The following is a 16,786-nucleotide window of genomic DNA, read 5'->3' on the forward strand; positions in this document are numbered from 1 at the left end:
ATAATGGGGGAAACTGGGAATTTGCCTTTTTAAATCAACGTCTGCAGTTGGATGGGGATAGATACGTCTGATGGCCCTCTAAAATGCAAATCGAGTGAATTTGCCCAGGGGGATACCACTGGTTCTCCGCGCCTCAGTCACCCCACCTCAACCCCCAGCCCTCGTCTCAAGGGCACTTGTTGCTGCTAGACTGCAGGAAGAGGAAATTAAGAAGTGCAAAGAGCTGGGGACAGTGTGCAGCCCCGTTGGGAGAGTGAAGCTTTTGTCCCTCTCACCTGGGGCTCTTCCAGGTAACCCTCCCCACCACTCCTCTCCCTAGCTCCAAGGGCGGTGGCCCCTTTAACAGACCTGACAAATCGCTTCCCCATTTCCGCGGCCTCACCTCGGCGCGCGGTAAAACTGGATTGGTTGGGCCTGGCGTGCCGTTTGCTCCGCCCCCGCGCCCTCTGGTTGGCGGCGGCGGCCGCGGGCGCGGGGCGGGTCCGCCGGCGGGGCGGGGCGGCGTGTGCCCGGGGGCGGGCGGGCGGGCGGCAGGGCGGCAGGACCGCGGCCGGTGCCCCAGCCGAAGCCGAAGTCGCGCGGCCGGGAGCACGGGCGCCGGCATAGTACAATGAGGCAGCCAGCGGATCTTGGGTGAGCAGTCTCGGGGCCAGGCGGGGGAGGTGGAGGGAGCGCCCCGCGGATAAGGCCCGGGCTGGGCGCGGATCGACCCCGCGGGCTTCAGAGTACCGGTCGGGTCCGGCGGCCCTTGGCGTGGCGGGGCTCGGCCCCCCACCCCGCTGTCATGGTTCGGGTATTGAAGGAGACGCCCCCGGGCAATCCCTTCCTTCGGGGCCCCGCCGGATGGCTCGGGCTCGACTCCGGCCGGAGGAGCTGCCGGCCCCGTCCCCTCAGCCTGCGGTCCCCGGCCCCGGGCAGGGAGGCACCGTCACGCGCAAACTAGAGGAAAACGGCTTGCAATTTTATGAATGGGGCCCCGGGTTCCTGCTGCCCCCCTCACCGGCGACGCGAAATGCTTGAAAGTCGAGAACCGCAGTTACTTTTACTCGAATCTGTCAGAGGTTGTATGCGCCCCGGTGGTTTTTCTCCAACTCCTGGAGAACGCGGGTGGCGGTGGGGTGGTTTGTGTGCTTTAGCAGGGAGGCGGCGGCGTGCCGAAATCCGGGGGATCAGAAGGTTAACAAGTGACATTGGGCTGAGGCCTAGCGCCAGGTGCCTTGCGGGGAGGCGGTGTGGCCGTGGACGCCGTCGCTGCTGGCTGCTGAGCACGGAAACCATACGGTGGGACCGGAGAAGGCGGGGAACGGCTGGCCACATTGCACCACACGCTGCCTAGAGCGTACGGCTGCCATGGGAGTTGGTGCAGGGGAGTCTTCCCCTTTTGAAAACGATTTTTGGAAAACTTAGCCCCTCAGTGGGTTGACAGTTACTTAAACCATCGGTTGTTATGGTTACTGGGCGTCAAATGTAAGGGCAAAGTCTGTTTCCACCCTCGCTCTTTCTCCAGAGCTATGAAGTACTTTGTCACTGTATTTTACAGACACTGCCCAGGGAGGACATCCTTTTTTAGGGTTGAGGGAAAATTGTGGGCTCCTTGAGGGCAGGGCTCGTGCCACATTCACGTTTGAAGTGCCAGCGTCTTCACACCATCACCGCTCTGCACATGCATTAAAAGGAATGAGCCTTTTACATGTTTTGAGGATTCTCAGAGGATTCAGAGGAGTCATTTCAGGAGCCAGGTGTAAGCTGGAGGGGAAACAACGAGTGACTTTTATATGGAAAACAATAAGGAAAAATGGAGGGCAGGTTATCCTTGAACTCTGGAGTATGGGGAGTTTGAGGAGTCTAGGTTTGTGAGTTTTAGAGCTGGGTCACACAGAGACGCTTGTCTCATATTGGAAGAATGAAACTGCCATTTCTGTTAGCTCTTACCTAGCCCATAAACAATATTCTTTCAGATTCTCCCCAAAAATGGTAGTTGGTCTAAAGTTATGGTAAACAAGCCTCCTGAGGTGATGTGGATAGAGTGGGATTTTGCCATATCATTTCTTTCTTTTTTTTCTGGGCCCCTTTGGGAGTGTGAAGGCTTGGAGGGAGAGGATGTGGAGGGCTCTGGGTGAACTGAACTTGCTTGCATGTTTATCTCCAGTAAAAGGCACTCTGCCTGAGAGGAAGGAGATTAACAAATTGATTCAGATCAGAAGATGGTGGTAATTGAGTCTACTGACAAGCAACCGAGGGGCTGGGACAGACGAGGAAGGAGGAAAAATTCAGGAGTTTGGTTTGGGCTGATTGTTGGAGGTTTGAAGAGCAAGTTATGTCATCGTGAGAGAAGATTAGACACAGCATATACCAAACATAATGTTCATTATTAGAGGTTATGTTAGAATGCTTCTGGAGAAGAAGCAGGAAAGATTAGGCTTTTCGATAGAATAAATACGTAGCATGTTTTGGACAAAAAGCAGTTGCCTGGAGTTAAAAAAGAAATTATTTATTAAAATAATAATAATTTTGCTGTATGCCAGAAACTGCTAGACATTATAGAAATGATGGAGGGTTTTTTTGTTTTTAAAGGATGAAGAGTTTGTTTCTATATGTCATATTAGTTGCCTTTCCTTCAAGTCAAATGCTTCTGTTTTCTGGAAGGTTTTCTGAATCCCTTGAGGAAAGAGAGGGGAGAACTGCACAGTTTATTACTTAATATGAGAACAGAGCAATGGGGAAATTCTCCTCACTGTAGATTACTTTCAATATCAAACTGAATCTTCAAAGACCAGTTTTCTGTGTCAGGTTCAATATAAAATTATATTAATCCTCACGTCTGTTGACTGGTATCTTTTGATGGAAAGTGCCTGTTCTTTCTTTTTTTCCATTTGTCAATTCATTCATTCAGAGTTAGGAAGTTCATTAAACACACACTGTCTCTTGTCCTCTAGGTGTTTCTAGTTCATTTTCTTTGCCTGAATATCCCTCAGGGTCTGCTTTCTTCTGTCTGATCCTTATCTCCTGAAGGTCTCCTTGGGAATTGCTGAGGTCACAGGGAATGCTTATTCTTTGATTCTGTCCCAAGGCAGAAGACTAGTATTGAAAAGAGAGCAGTGTTGAGTTCCAACTCAGCCAGGTACTGTTTTCTGCCCCTTATGTATATATCCTCTCCAGTCCTAGAGCAGCCCTCTAAGGGAGGTGTGATAGCCTCGTTTTACAGAAGAGGAAACCGAGGCTCAGAGCAAAGCAGTAACTTGCCAAAGGTGACAAGCTGGTTAGATGGTGGAGCAAGAATGTCAGTCTAGGACATTGATTCAAAAAACGTGCTTTTTTGGGCCAGGCACAGTGGCTCACATCTTGTAATCCCAGTACCTTGGGAGGCCAAGGCAAGAGGATTACTTGAGGCCAAGGGTTTGAGACCATCCTGGATGACAGAGTAAGACCCTGTGTCCAAGCAAACAAAACACGCTTTTTCCATTGTACCACGTTGTTTTTCCCTGGAGAGAAATGGCAGTTTATTAGAGATGTCTCTTGCAGTGTCCTCTTGAGTGGACATGTTCAGAGTGGTCAGGTTCAGAGATGTTCAGAGAATTGCTGCACTAATGAGCTCCTGTGCTCCTGCTGGAGCCTGAGTTAGATGCCGATGTCTGTCTCTCTGCCAAGTGCAGTTTTGAGTAATTCACGAGGCTGTTGGGAAATCTTTTACTGCCATGAAAAGGTGACTGGACTGACTGGGTCTGTATCCTTGTGCTCTGCTTACCAGCTCTGTGACCTTAAGGGTAAATTACTTCTCTTTCTGTGTACCTCAGTTTCTTTGTAAAGTGGGAAAATATTCCCATTTCAACAATGCTAAGACAGTGTAATTTATGTAATGTTAACATTCCTGGGGAAAAAAAGCATCTTGTAATGTATGGGGTCTTAGACTTGTAGTCAGCAGTGGCTTCCTTTTTTGGCACATAAAATAACAGTGTGTCTTATAGTCAATGGTCTTAGATGAACTAGGGTAGTATATTATTTATAGGTAGTTTTAAGAATTAAATGAGATCACTTATGTCCCTGGTTCTAGTGAGCACCCAATAACAGGTCATTCTGTCCACTGACAGGATGAATGGTTAACTGGGAAAAGCTGGGAAGCATCTCGTAAGATTTGCCACTCAACGCCCAGGCAATAATCCATGATTTGTGGCTGGAGGAACATTTTCCAATTTGCCTAGAGCACTATCCTTTGGCTGACTCTTGTCCCTGTGAGAAACATTAACTTCAGGAGCTAACGAGCCATGGACAGACAGCTCCCTTTGTCTTCCTATTCATTAAGGTCTTTGTCAACTTTAAATCCCCAGTTTAAAGTAAATATTGTAATAAGAAGACTGGAAGCCCATGCTATTGTGAATATTCTTACATGTGAGTTTTAAAGCAACTCATAGGTTATACAAGATTTTGTGTTGCTCCTTTCCAAACTCTTTATAATGCTTAATTACACTGCGTGAAATGTCCATGAAGCACCATTAATGAGAGGGATGCTAGGAGGTCATGAAAGTTCAGAAGCCCTTGACTGGCATTGGTGGGGTGGAGAGAACACTAGACTTGGAGTCAGGAGGCTACAGTCCTGACAGTTTCACCTGTCATCCCTACTTCACCATTAGAAACATATTTCCCAATGGATGCGTGGATCACCCAAAATTGCACTGGGCAGCAAGGCAGGATACCAGCTGCATGTCACTTCACTAATTTGGACTTTTAAAAGTCTCTCTTCCAGGACAGGGCACGGTGGCTCATGCCTGTAATCCCAGCACTTTGGGAGGCGGATCACCTGAGGTCAGGAGTTCAAGACCAGCCTGACCAACATGGTGAAAACCTGGCTCTATTAAAAATACAAAAATTAGCCAGGCGTGGTGGCACATGCCTGTAGTCCCAGCTACTTGGGACTGAATCAGGAGAATCGCTTGAACCTGGGAGGTGGAGGTTGCAGTGAGCCGAGATCGCGCCACAGCACTCCAGCCTGGGTGACAGAGTGAGACTCTGTTTAAAAAAAAAAAAAAAGTCTCTCTTCCAAAATGAAGAGTTGATTTCTTAGTGCCATCCCCTACTTACTGCCAGCAGTCTCATAGATTATATGAGTTTATGATTCTAAGAATCTGAGAAATTAAATGATTGAAAGAAAATGATTGTATTCAGGACTTTTGAAGTCTCAGGTGTTTGTGATAGTGCTTTGAAAAACAAAACAATACGCAGGTGATAACAATGTGAGTAACTGTCATTTACGGGGAATCGTGTGCCAGGCACTGTTCCTACCTTTAAACTTTATACCACCCTATGAATAGTAGATACTATTATCAATCTTATTTTAAGATGAGAAAACTGAGGCTCAGAAAGGTTAAATAACTTTCCAAGATTACACAGCAAGGTCGAGGACTGATAGCTGGGCCTAGAATACTGGCTTATGTTGCTCCCCAGTGGATGCCTGAAACCATGGATAGTACTGAACCGTATATACACCACATTTTTTTCCTATGCATGTATACCTATAATAAAGTTTAATTTATAAATTAGACACGGTAAGAGATTAACAATATAACTAATAAAATAGAACAGTTGGGCCAGGTGCGGTGGCTCACACCTGTAATCCCAGCATTTTGGGAGGCTGAGGTGGGCAGATTGCCTGAGCTCAGGAGTTCCAGACCAGCCTGGGCAACACGGTGAAACCCCATCTCTACCAAAATACAAAAAATTAGCCAGGTGTGGTGGCGTGCACCTGTAGTTCCAGCTATTCAGGAGGCTGAGGCAGGAGAATCGCTTGAGCCTAGGAGGCGGAGGTTGCAGTGAGCCGAGATTGCACCATTGCATTCCAGCCTGGGCGACAGAGCGAGACTCCATCTCAAAAAAAAAAAAAAAAAAAAAACGATTATAACAACCACACATTGTTCACAATTTTCGGAGATAGAAGATTCGTTCTTAACATAGATCTTAGCAACCTCAGTACAAGATTTTTTTCCTTTCCTAAGTTGTGAAGTTTGACTTTTTCACTTAAAGGAAGCACTTTACAGCTTCACTTTGGCGTATCCAAATTGCCAGCGTCATTAATCTTGTGCTTTGGGGCTATTATTAAGTAAAATAAGGGTTACTTGAACACAAGAACTGTAATATCGTGACAGTTGATCTGATAACTGAGACAGCTAAAGGTGACTAATGAGTAGGTAGCGCCTACGGCGTGGATCTGCTGGACAAATGGAGGATTCACATCCTGGGCAGGATGGGATTGGACAGTGAGAAATTTCATCACACTACCCAGAATGGCATGCAGTTTAAAACTTGCGAATTGTTTATTTCTGCAATTTTCCATTTGATATTTTCAGAACTTGGTTGGCTATGGGTGACGGAAACTGCAGGTAAGTGGGGACTACTTGTATTGGGAGAACTTTGTTAAACTTAAAGAATTAACTCTTATTGCAGAAGACTTAAGTCCTTGAAAGGAAAGGCTTTTCTTTGGTGAACAAAGGCCATGTGCCAGGTCACTGTGAGCGTAAATGGGACTATTGAGAGAAGAATCTAACCTTTCTGTGTGGAAGCTGGGAGAATGGGAAATGTGGGTGGGCTTTGAAACAACCAGGTAACCTTTGTCTGCTGGATTTGCCTGGAATATTGGTTCTAAGGGCTTTTCCCTAAGAAGATTATTGCAACAAACACATTAAGTGCCTCCCCAGCTTATTCTAACAGTTGAAAGCAGCACTGGGCAAGAGGAGCTGGCTTCAGTCATAAGCTTATTTAGAATTTGAGATTAAAACCTACCCGTTGGATTGCTGCTGCAAATAACCTTTCAGAATCCCAATATGCATTTTATAAGTTTCATTTCTCTTGCTGTTCAAAGCTGACATAAGCTGGCTTGTTTTCTTATTCAATTTTCAGTCCTTTCTTGGACCTCATGCTGTCTTTTGGGCTGTATTCTTATAGATGGTTATATTTATTATTTTAGGCTCAAAATAGAGAATTTAAAAATCTTTTTACTGAAAGGATTGACTGAACAGTGATCGTCATTCAGCAAGTATTTGAGCATCTACCAGGGCCAAGCATTGTGCTTGCCATTGGAGATCTGATGGGGAGCAAAACAGATGTGGTTCCTTCCTGCACAAAGCACATTATCTAGTCTAGACAACAAACAAGTCAATAGACATATGCATCATATATATTGGATTGTAATATGTGTAAAATCTCCTTCCTCTGAAGGAAAAGAACAGGGCACCAAGAAAGAAAGAAAAGGAAGAAACCAGCAACTGGGGGTCTTGGGCAGAGCATTTCAAGAGAGAGAGCAACGTGGATGTCTGTCTGCTGTGCAGAGGGGCAGAGAGGGGAATATGGGAAGGGCAGGCTCAGAAGGTGCCAGTCTGCAGAGGACATGTCACAAGGCAGCATAGTGTAGCAGGGAGAGCAGAAGCTTGGGAACCAGACACTGCTCAAGGGGCCTCGGGAAGTTTCTTAACCTCTTTTGCCTCACTTTCCCACCTCCAAGATGCTATGAGGGTTGAATGAGCCTTGAGAGCCATGCCTGGCATGTACAGAAAGGACTGCGGGTAGGGTTTGCTGACTCTCAGGGCTGTGGGGAACTTGATTTCAAGTGGATGAGCTTCTCTTCCTAGTCAGCATTTCCCATGATTCCATGTGTAGCGTAACCACAGGGCAGAAGGTAAAACTAAGACAGCTGAGTAGGTGTATCCATGGAGGCATTTCTAAGGTAGATTGTGTTGGACTTTCTGTGGTGTGCTAAGCATTCAAGCACCCGTACCTGGGAGACTTGGCCCTACCTGTAGGCATCTCTGCAGTGGGTGCAGTGTTGAGTGTGGAGCAAGGTGGACCGGAAGCAGCTGTTCCTCTGCTCTTGCCTGCAGTTGTTTGCTTTAGTGTTTGGATGCAGGCAGGAGATCTTTCACCTTTTTTCCTGATAAGAGGAGACAGAGACTACTGGCCTTACAGCCAGGTGGTCAAACATGACAACTCGGAGTTGCTGTGTGCAAAACCTGCCTGAACCCCATCTCCAGCAAGATTTGATGATGTTTCCCCATTCAAAGGAACAACCATGCCTCAGGACCATACAAGGAGAGGACTTCATAAAACAGGTCACTGGCTTGGGATAGTCAATAAAGTGCTATGAACCCAGCCATATTAAAGTTATAATTATCTTGTAAAGTATGTGTGAGGCCTCATCAAATTTGTGTATAATTGACTAAGTTTTTCAAAATATCTTTTGCTCTGGAATTTTAAAAAACATACACAAAAGTGAAGAATAATATAATGGATATCAGGCATCTGTTACTCAATTTTGATAATTATCAACTTTTGCTAATCTTGTTCCAAGATAGTTCCACAATGAAGCATTGTTGGTGGATTTTCTGTCACAGTATAAATGTGTCTTTGGACTATAAAATCATTTGGTAGATATTCTAGAGAAAAAAATGCCTGCACACTGCATAATTATAGGGCTGGTATTAGGTAGTTGAAATTCAGAATCTGAAATGAACATTTAGTGTAAACCTCTTATAGACTTGTCTATGAGAAGTAGGCATATAAAATTAAGAGTGCTTTCAAGATGACCAGTTAGTCTATGTATTTACTAAATAGCAACTGTACTGGGCAGTGTGCAAGGTACATTTTTTTTTTTTTAAAGGCCAGGTGCTGTGGCTTATGCCTGCAATCCCAGCACTTTGGGAGACCGAAGTGGAGGATCACTTGAGGCCAAGAGTTTGAGACCAGCCTAGGCAACATAGTGAGACCCTGCCTCTACAAAAAAAAAAAAAAAAAAAAAGCCAGACGCAGTGACACACACCTGTAGTCCTAGCTACTTGGCAGGCTGAGCTGGGAGGAGGATTGCTTGAGCCCAGGAATTCAAGGCTGCTGTGAGCCATGATGGCACCACTGCACCACAGCCTTGGTGACAGAGTAAGACCCTGTATCTAAAAATCAAACAAACAAAAAAGGACAGTGTTTGCCCACAGCGGCTCATAAAATTATGAGCCCATGCTGAAGTCACAGGTTATTTTCAAACGTTCTTAGCAAATGAATTTTACACAAAGCCCAAACTGTGAAACTGATTAAGAAGCAGTATTTTAGTGGCATATGTTACTTTAAGTTCAATTTATAGTATTCACTTGTAGCATGAAACAGGACACAAGTTAATATGTCGAAAGTTTCTATATGTTGAATTTCATTTTTATTGTTTAAAGGGGAAATTCACATCAAACATGCAAACAACCCTGTAGCAGTGCCTCTTTGCATCATGGTACAACAGACCATTAAACATTTGAAAGGTGATTAGTGCAACTGAGAATTGGAAGCTTTAATTTTAATTAAGCTGAAACCGAAGCTTTAATTTTAATTTAAATAGTTCCATGTGCCCATATTGGACAGTATAGCTCCAGGGTTTATTAAACCACCATTCCCGGTGATAGGATAGAACCCAGCACAAACTAATCTGGGCAACAAATCAAAGGGCACAAGTCGCATGTAGGTTCCAAACTCAGTACATTTTAGAGAAAAGGAGTTTGATTATGTAGTAGAAGGAAGAACTGCCTGGTGGGACTCATGATCTTCCTTTAAGAGCAAGGCTCAAAGACCTGGGGAGTTTTGATTTGATGCTATGATGTCTCCTGGGGCTCAGAATATTATGAAATGAGGAGTGAATCTCTGAGTGAAAAGAACTCAAGCTGCTTGTTGCATTGCGGAATGTCTCTAAGAGGTAGAGAGGCATCTGTTAAGTGGCTTGTATGAAGGTTTCAGAAGGTAAGATGAGCCCCAGCTTTGGGAGTTGTGTTTGCTGCCAGGAGGGTTTAGAGGCTGCCTCTAGGCAACACCCAGGGGCTCAAAGAAGACAGACGCAGAGAGCATGAGCTGCTGGTCACCTCTCTGTCCCCAGAGCATCGTAGATGCTTGATAAATGTGTTAAAAATGGATGACAGTTTCAGGAATAGATTTAGGAGTAAATAAGAGATGGGCTTGAAATTTTTCTAGAAATTCTGAAAAATAGGTGCCAAGGGAAGTGCAGTGCCAGTGAGCTGCAGAGTTTGTTCAGCCTGTGCTTTCTGCCAGAGGTAATTGACATTTCTCCTCACTACTAATGCAAGCTCGACCTCCCTCCTTTCGCCCTTATCTAGTCCTGCACCAAATACTGCTGATTTTTATCTTATAAACGACTCTTGGATGGTTCTTTTCTCTGAAGCTTCTCTGCCACTGTTCTAGTTTGGTGCAAACAACCATCTTTTTGCTTGGAATACTCCAGCAGCCCCTCACTGACCTGCCCTCATCTACCTCTACTCCTTTCTAATCTCTTCACCACCCAGCAGTCTGAGTGGTCTTTTAAAAATTCCTAACATGGCCGGGCATGGTGGCTCACACCTGTAATCTCAACACTTGGGGAGGCTGAGGTGGGAGGATTGCCTGAGCCCAGGAGTTCGACACCAGCCTGGGCAACATAGTGAGACCCTGTCTACAGAAAAAAAAAAAAAAAAAAAAAAGAAAGAAAGAAAAGTTAAAATTAGCTGGGTTTGGTGGCCTGTGCCTGTGGTCCCAATTACTCGGGAGACTGAGGTGGGAGGATTGTTTGAACCCAGGAGGTTGAGGCTGCAGTGATCTGTGATCACACCACTGCATCCAGCCTGGGTGACAGAGACCCTGTCTCAAATAAATAATAAATAATTCTAACATGATCATGTCACATCCTTGCTCAAACTCTCTGAAGGTTTCTTTGTTGCCTGTGGGATAAAATCTACATTCCGAACATGTTTAGGTGCTGTGTGATCTAGCCCCTCCTGCCTTCTCCAGCCTGGGCCTCTGTGTCTCTCCTGGTTTATTGTATTCCAGGCACACTGGCCACCTTTCTCTTCCCAGTTGGAAGGGAGCTAGACTTTTTAGGAGCTGAACCCTCTGCAGGAAACAGCTCTACTCCCTACCTCACCCCCACCCCCATTTTCTCTTGTCCTTTGTAGCACTCATCACAGTTTGTTACTATATATTCTGTTGTAGATACCTGCTTTTCCTCTTCTTCCAAGAAGGCAGGGACCTTGTTTATTTTGCTCCGCATTATATACCCAGTACCTAGCTTCGTATCTGACCCATTAGACATGCTGCTTAAATATTCTCGGGGTGAATGAATGAAAGAGTGCAAGCCACATTAGAAAAGAAGGGAAACTCAACTTGAGGACTTCTCTTTAAAACTTGGTTATATGGCTGAGCACAGTGGGTCATGCCTGTAATCCCAGCACTTTGGGAGGCTAGGGTGGGAGGATCGCTTGAGCCCAGGATTCAAGACCAGCCTGGGCAACATAGGGAGACCTCCCCATCTTTAAATTCTTTACAAAAAATTTAAAAATTAGGCGTGGTGGTGTGCACCTGTAGTCCTACTCAGGGTGCTGAGGTGGGAGGATTGCTTGAGCCTGGGAGGTCCAGGCTGCAGTGAGCCATCATTGTGCCACTGCACTCCAGCCTGGGTGACACCTCAAAAACAGACAAAAACAACTTGGATTTATTGGAGAGGTTAAGTAGTTTTTAGAGAATAACCCAGGAAGGGAAATGGGGGGAAAGAGTCCACAGGGATCTATCATGAAAACTGTACAGAGGGTTTGGAGCATCCTACAAAAACATGTTCTGAGAAAGCATGTTCCATGCCCTTATCCCAGACTTGAAAGGCATTTGCCCATCATGTTGCAAGGATGGGATCTGAGGCTGATCCTCTTGTCTGGATGGGTTTTCTGCACCCAGCCTCAGGAGGCACTGACATGAGGCTCCATTTTGAGACCTTAAGGTTGGAGTCTTCCATATACAGCCCACAGCCAGGGGTGCAGTAGTCTTCCTGTCTTCCTAGAGGGTAGAGATTCTGCCCTGCTCATATTTGCACCTTTCTCCTCCCTCTGACCTCCCTCACTGCCATCAGCAAACTAGAGTACTTTGCCTGTGGGGGGTGTTTGCCAAGTGTTTCTGAGTAGACCCTGGTACTATCTGGTGGACACTAAAGAGGGCTCTAGGCAGTAATAAGAGGGAATTCTGGTTGTACCTTGTGCAGGGGAGGCTTCCTGCTGTTGCTGGATTCCCTGTTGGAAAGAAGCTGGGCAGTTGTGTTTAGAACTGACCCTGCAGATGGGGAGGCTTCCCCCTTCTCTCTCTTCCTGAGGGCTACTTCCAGATGAGTGGGGGAGCCTGCCAGTGCTCATCAGGTCCACCTGACATGTCATAAGGAAAAAGGAGAAACCTGGGTCTTCCCCGGGGACTTTGAAGTTATGAATAGGAAATCGAAGGACTTGATGCCGAGATAATGTTCTTTTGGAAGGAAGGGACTGGTTCCCCAGACCAGCACCTCTGGTAACCAGAGAGGAGATGTTTTGTGAAGACTAGAGTGATGCGTTTTCTGGGAGACTGCAAGTTAAGAAGGCTTTAAGCTTTATATTAATTAGAAATTTGTATTAATGTATAGTAATTAGAGAAAAGGCTACAGGAAAATCACAGAATCGGATAATGAGGAGACCTGTGTGACTTAGTAGCATTCTAGGTACCAAAGTGGTGCCTCGGAACTCTCGAGTGGAAACCAGCACCAAAGCTGATTGGGAACACCATTAAGGGAGGGGCTCTGGTATCTGTAAGCTCATGCCTGAGTGTGAACAGCTCATGCCCCATGTGCTGGAAACCTTAACAGCACAGGCAGGCAAATACCATCTGGTGGTTGTTAGGATTGGAGTTAGAGCAAAGTACTATGGGGTGCACCTAGCCCCAAAGGAAAATCCTGTAAGTAATTTACTCTGTGTGCCCTGATCATGGAAACCTGGTGGAAAGCATTTCCTTTTATGATGGAAAGGGGAAATCTGGGCCTGGTGGCTTACACCTGTAATCCCAGCACTTTGGGAGGCTGAGGCAGGTGGATCCCTTGAGTTCAGGAGTTCAAGACCAACCTGGGCAACATGGTGAAACCCTGTCTCTACAAAATAAAAAACAAAAACAAAAGTTAGCCGGGCATGGTGACATGCACCTGTGGTCTCTGCTACTTAGGAGGCTGAGGTGGGAGGATTGCTTGAGCTTGGGAGGCAGAGGTTACAGTGAGCCAAGATGGTGCCACTGCACTCTAGCCCAGGCAACAGAGCGAGACCCTGTCAAAAATAAAAAAGATAAAAAAGTGAGAGGGGAGCAAGTTATGTTGTTGTAGGATGCTGCCTGCCAGACCGAGACGACAGTGTTATTTTCCATAGACAGATTTTAAAGTAGGCCTCCGGCAGGTGTAGTAGACCATGCAGATGTTTGTATAAGGTGAAGTCTATTACAAGTGGACCATGCAGTAAACTCTAGCCCTACCTTGCTGATAATTTTACATCTGAGAGCAGGTAGAGGGAAGTGTGTGTGTTGGACTTAATGATGACAAATGAGGAAAAGCCATCCAGAGGGCAAGGGAGCTTGTGACTGAGGCTGGGAAGTAAGCACAGAGCTCTTGGTCAGGCAGGCAGGCTGGCACCTGCTCACTAAAGTTGCTTACTAATGGCTGAGCATTTCCTACCTTCTATTATTGTTTCCTTTGATAAAAATGATGGAAATGCTCCCACTTAACCTGGAGCAGGAGCCATCTTGGTATCCTCAGTGCCTGGATGTGTGTTAGAAGTGACTGCTTGACAGTTAGTCCCTGACAGTGGCTGATCTGATGTGGCCATCCCAGTTTCCTATGCACCTCACCTACAGTTAGGAGCAGAAACTGCTGTAGGAAGCCTGGCAGGAGCCGCCCTCAGGAATTGAGCCTCTTTGCCTGGCTAAGTTCAGGGGCAAGATCAAAATGGAAAATAAGTCAGTAGCTGAAAACCCGTGGGAAAGGAATTGCTTTTGTTTTAATTTCCCAGGGTAGGCTAATGTCTGTGGGGATACGGTGAGTGGTATTCGATCCTGATGGGGTAGGTTAATAGTGAAGCAGGAACATTAATTTTTTTTTAAGGCTAAAACTCCCAGCAGAAATGGCTATTGATCATGCTCTGAGCCAGAAACCAAACTCATTTGGTCAGCCTAGGTTTTGTCTTAAGGCTGACTGTGATCATTGTTCAGAGGAGGCCTAATAGCCTGAAGTGAATTTTATTTCAGGAGGTACTAAAATCTTAGGGAAGAGGAAAAACACATCTTGAGTTTAGTTTTTCAGTTAGATGATAGAGTTGTTTTGGCAGCAAGTGTAGCAAGTGCAGGGCCCAGAATTTTCTGGGGTGGATGGTTAAGAGATCCTTCCAGAAGTCTGTATGATTTTTTAATGCCAAAGTGTTAATCTCAAAAAATACAATTGAAAACAAATTTAATATATATATATTTGTTGACCCACAGCTCCAAAGAAGCCTTCCAGAAATTGCAAATTTCACTATTTCTAAAACTTAGCTTTCTTAAGGTCTGTAAGCATTTTAGCCATTTTGTGGGATCTGTCACGGAACTGAACCGTTAGCCTCCGTTTTCCCTCTCAGAGCTGCCTTCCAGCTCCTCCTGAGCTCCTTCCCACAGTGCTCCAGTGGAGTGTCCTAGCCTCTCACCCTACACACTGCTAAGTAAGCACAAAGCAGGCTGTACTGTCGATTGGTTAATGTTGAGTGAGATGGGTGCTTTATTCAAGCTAAGGAAAAAAGGAATTTTTTTGAACGATGTTTTTCTGTTTTAGGAGCTCATTTATACAAGTGCTTAAGTCAGTATTTAAAGTTGGAATGAGAGGTTTTGGTTTCCTGTTCTTACAGCAGTAAACAGTAGGTAAGGGGGCAGGTACCTGGGGTCAGCCCTTTATGTTTTTTCCTTTTTTTTTTTTTTCTTTGAGACAGAGTCTTGTTCTGTTGCCCAGTCTCAAGTGCAGTGGCGTAATCTCGGCTCACTGCAACCTCTGCCTCCTGGGTTCAAGTGATCCTCCTTCCTCAGCCTCCTAAGTAGCTGGGATTACAGGCATGCACCACCATGCCTGGTAAATGTTTGTATTTTTAGTAGAGATGGGGTTTCACCATGTTGGCCAGACTCATCTCGAACTCCTGACCTCCAGCAATCCACCCTCCTTGGCCTCCTAAAGTGCTGGGATTACAGGGGTGAGCCCTGCCCGGCCAGCCCTTTAGTTCTTATTTCTGTCTGTCAATGTGGGTACACAGGGACATCTTTTCAAGTGTGATGCTACTGCTAAGCGAGGGAGGGTCCCTGACAGACAAGCAGGAAGCCTACCATCTGGCATGGGAACCCTTGTCTAATCACTGGGATGATTTCAAGCCAAATTCTTTGAGGCCTGATAAAAGGCTTATAAAATAGGCTATACCTGCATTTAGTTAATATGGACTGGTTATCCAGTGATCCTTTCAGCATTCAGCAGATGACACTGCTTAGAAGACAGTGGCTATGCTTGGGGACTGTCACTGGGCAGGTCCGGACACTGGTGAGAGTCAGCCTCCTGTGAATCTTTAAAATGAGGTCCTTACCCATCTTGTGTTTCCTTTTAGGGAAGGTCTTTGAAGAATCTTAAAGCAAGTATTTTAACTCTTTAAGTAGCATTAAGCATGGAAAATTCTTATAAAATAGATTCTTTTCTCCCAAATTAATAGCTTATAAATTAGTGTACCAATTTTTCTTTTCTGTCTTTCTCTCTTGTTCTTTGATTATTTCTTATTCTTTCTCTCACTAACATAAAGCACTTAGGTATGTTTTGCAGTTATAGTTTGTTTTTCAATAGGTTGGTTATTTATTGTCTAGAAAGTAACCAGCTGTTTTCCCACTACAGTCTTGGTTCCAGGAGTAAAATTGCTGGCAAAGCTTTGGGAGGCACCAGAAGGCTGTCTTCTTCCTGGAGTGAGATTTCACATGCTGTCTCTGTCTTGCCCAAATGCCCTAGGACCATGCACTCACCATCCAAAGGAATGTGGATTAAAACCCTACTCCTCCTATTCAAAAGAGTGTAATGAATTCTGTACATCTGGGTTTTTTAATCTTGGGGAGGGGGAAGAGAAATATCTGTGTCTCCTTGAAAATCAAGTGCAAAATCTTGAGGATATTTGTGTATATATATTTGTGTGGTGGGGAGGGATCTTTGATGTTCATCAGGCTTTCAAAAAGCCCTCAACTGAGAAAGGTTAAAGAGGAACTTCAGGTCTAAATCTCTCATACCTCTCATCTAAAAAGCTCTAAAGCCAGCTTTTTAGAATGGAGAGACCAATTCACGGTAGAAGAACCTGGAGCACAGACAACACCGGTGAGCGAACTGCAGGCTCCCCGCGCAGGGGGTCCGTGCGCAAGCCTGGCCGCCTCCTCACTGCTCAAACCAGATCATCTCTGGAGCCCTGACATTCTTTTTCCTCACTGCTAGCCCCACTCCCCTCAAATCGTAGAAGACCTTTGAGGGAGAGAATTGGAGATACACGTCCTCCTAGCCAGGTGTCCTGTGCCAGGATATTTTCTCCTTCAGTTTTCTTAGTCAATTTGTTTTGACCAGGACCCTACTGAGTTTTCACAGGGCATCTTTTTTTCTTGGGTTTGCCTCTTTTATTCCTCTTCTTCCTCCTCTGCCTTCTTCTTTCTTTTCTTTTCTTTTCTTTTCCTTTTTTTTTTTTTTTTTTGAGACAGAGTCTCGCTCTGTCACCCAGGCTAGAGTACAATGGCCCGATCTTGGCTCACTGCAACCTCCACCTCCTGGGTTTAAGTGATTATCCTGCCTCAGCCTCCCAAGTAGCTGGCAACTGCCACCACGCCCAGCTAATTTTTGTAATTTTAGTAGAGATGGGGTTTCACCATGTTGGTCAGGCTGGTCACGAACTCCTGACCTCAGGTGATCTGCCCACCTCAGCCTCCCAAA

The 16,786-nt window shown here is 45.5% G+C and overlaps 1 protein-coding gene across 3 annotated transcripts in view; it reads left to right on the top strand.

Moving 5' to 3' along the window:
• Positions 1-503: 503 nt before the first annotated feature.
• The window catches only part of TEX2 (testis expressed 2), a 116,812-nt gene continuing 100,529 nt past the window's right edge, over positions 504-16,786 (top strand). The window contains exon 1 of one of the 3 annotated variants that reach the window (XM_004041205.5): positions 504-633. The gene's annotated coding sequence lies outside the window, so the exon portion shown is untranslated. Of the gene's footprint in view, positions 634-678; positions 1,062-16,786 lie in introns of those variants that run through there. The other 2 variants (XM_019028113.4, XM_055386854.2) reach the window with 2 other exon arrangements.

The sequence above is a fragment of the Gorilla gorilla genome, chromosome 4, assembly GCF_029281585.2.
Source record: "Gorilla gorilla gorilla isolate KB3781 chromosome 4, NHGRI_mGorGor1-v2.1_pri, whole genome shotgun sequence".
In the NCBI taxonomy this organism is placed as follows: Eukaryota; Metazoa; Chordata; class Mammalia; order Primates; family Hominidae; genus Gorilla; species Gorilla gorilla.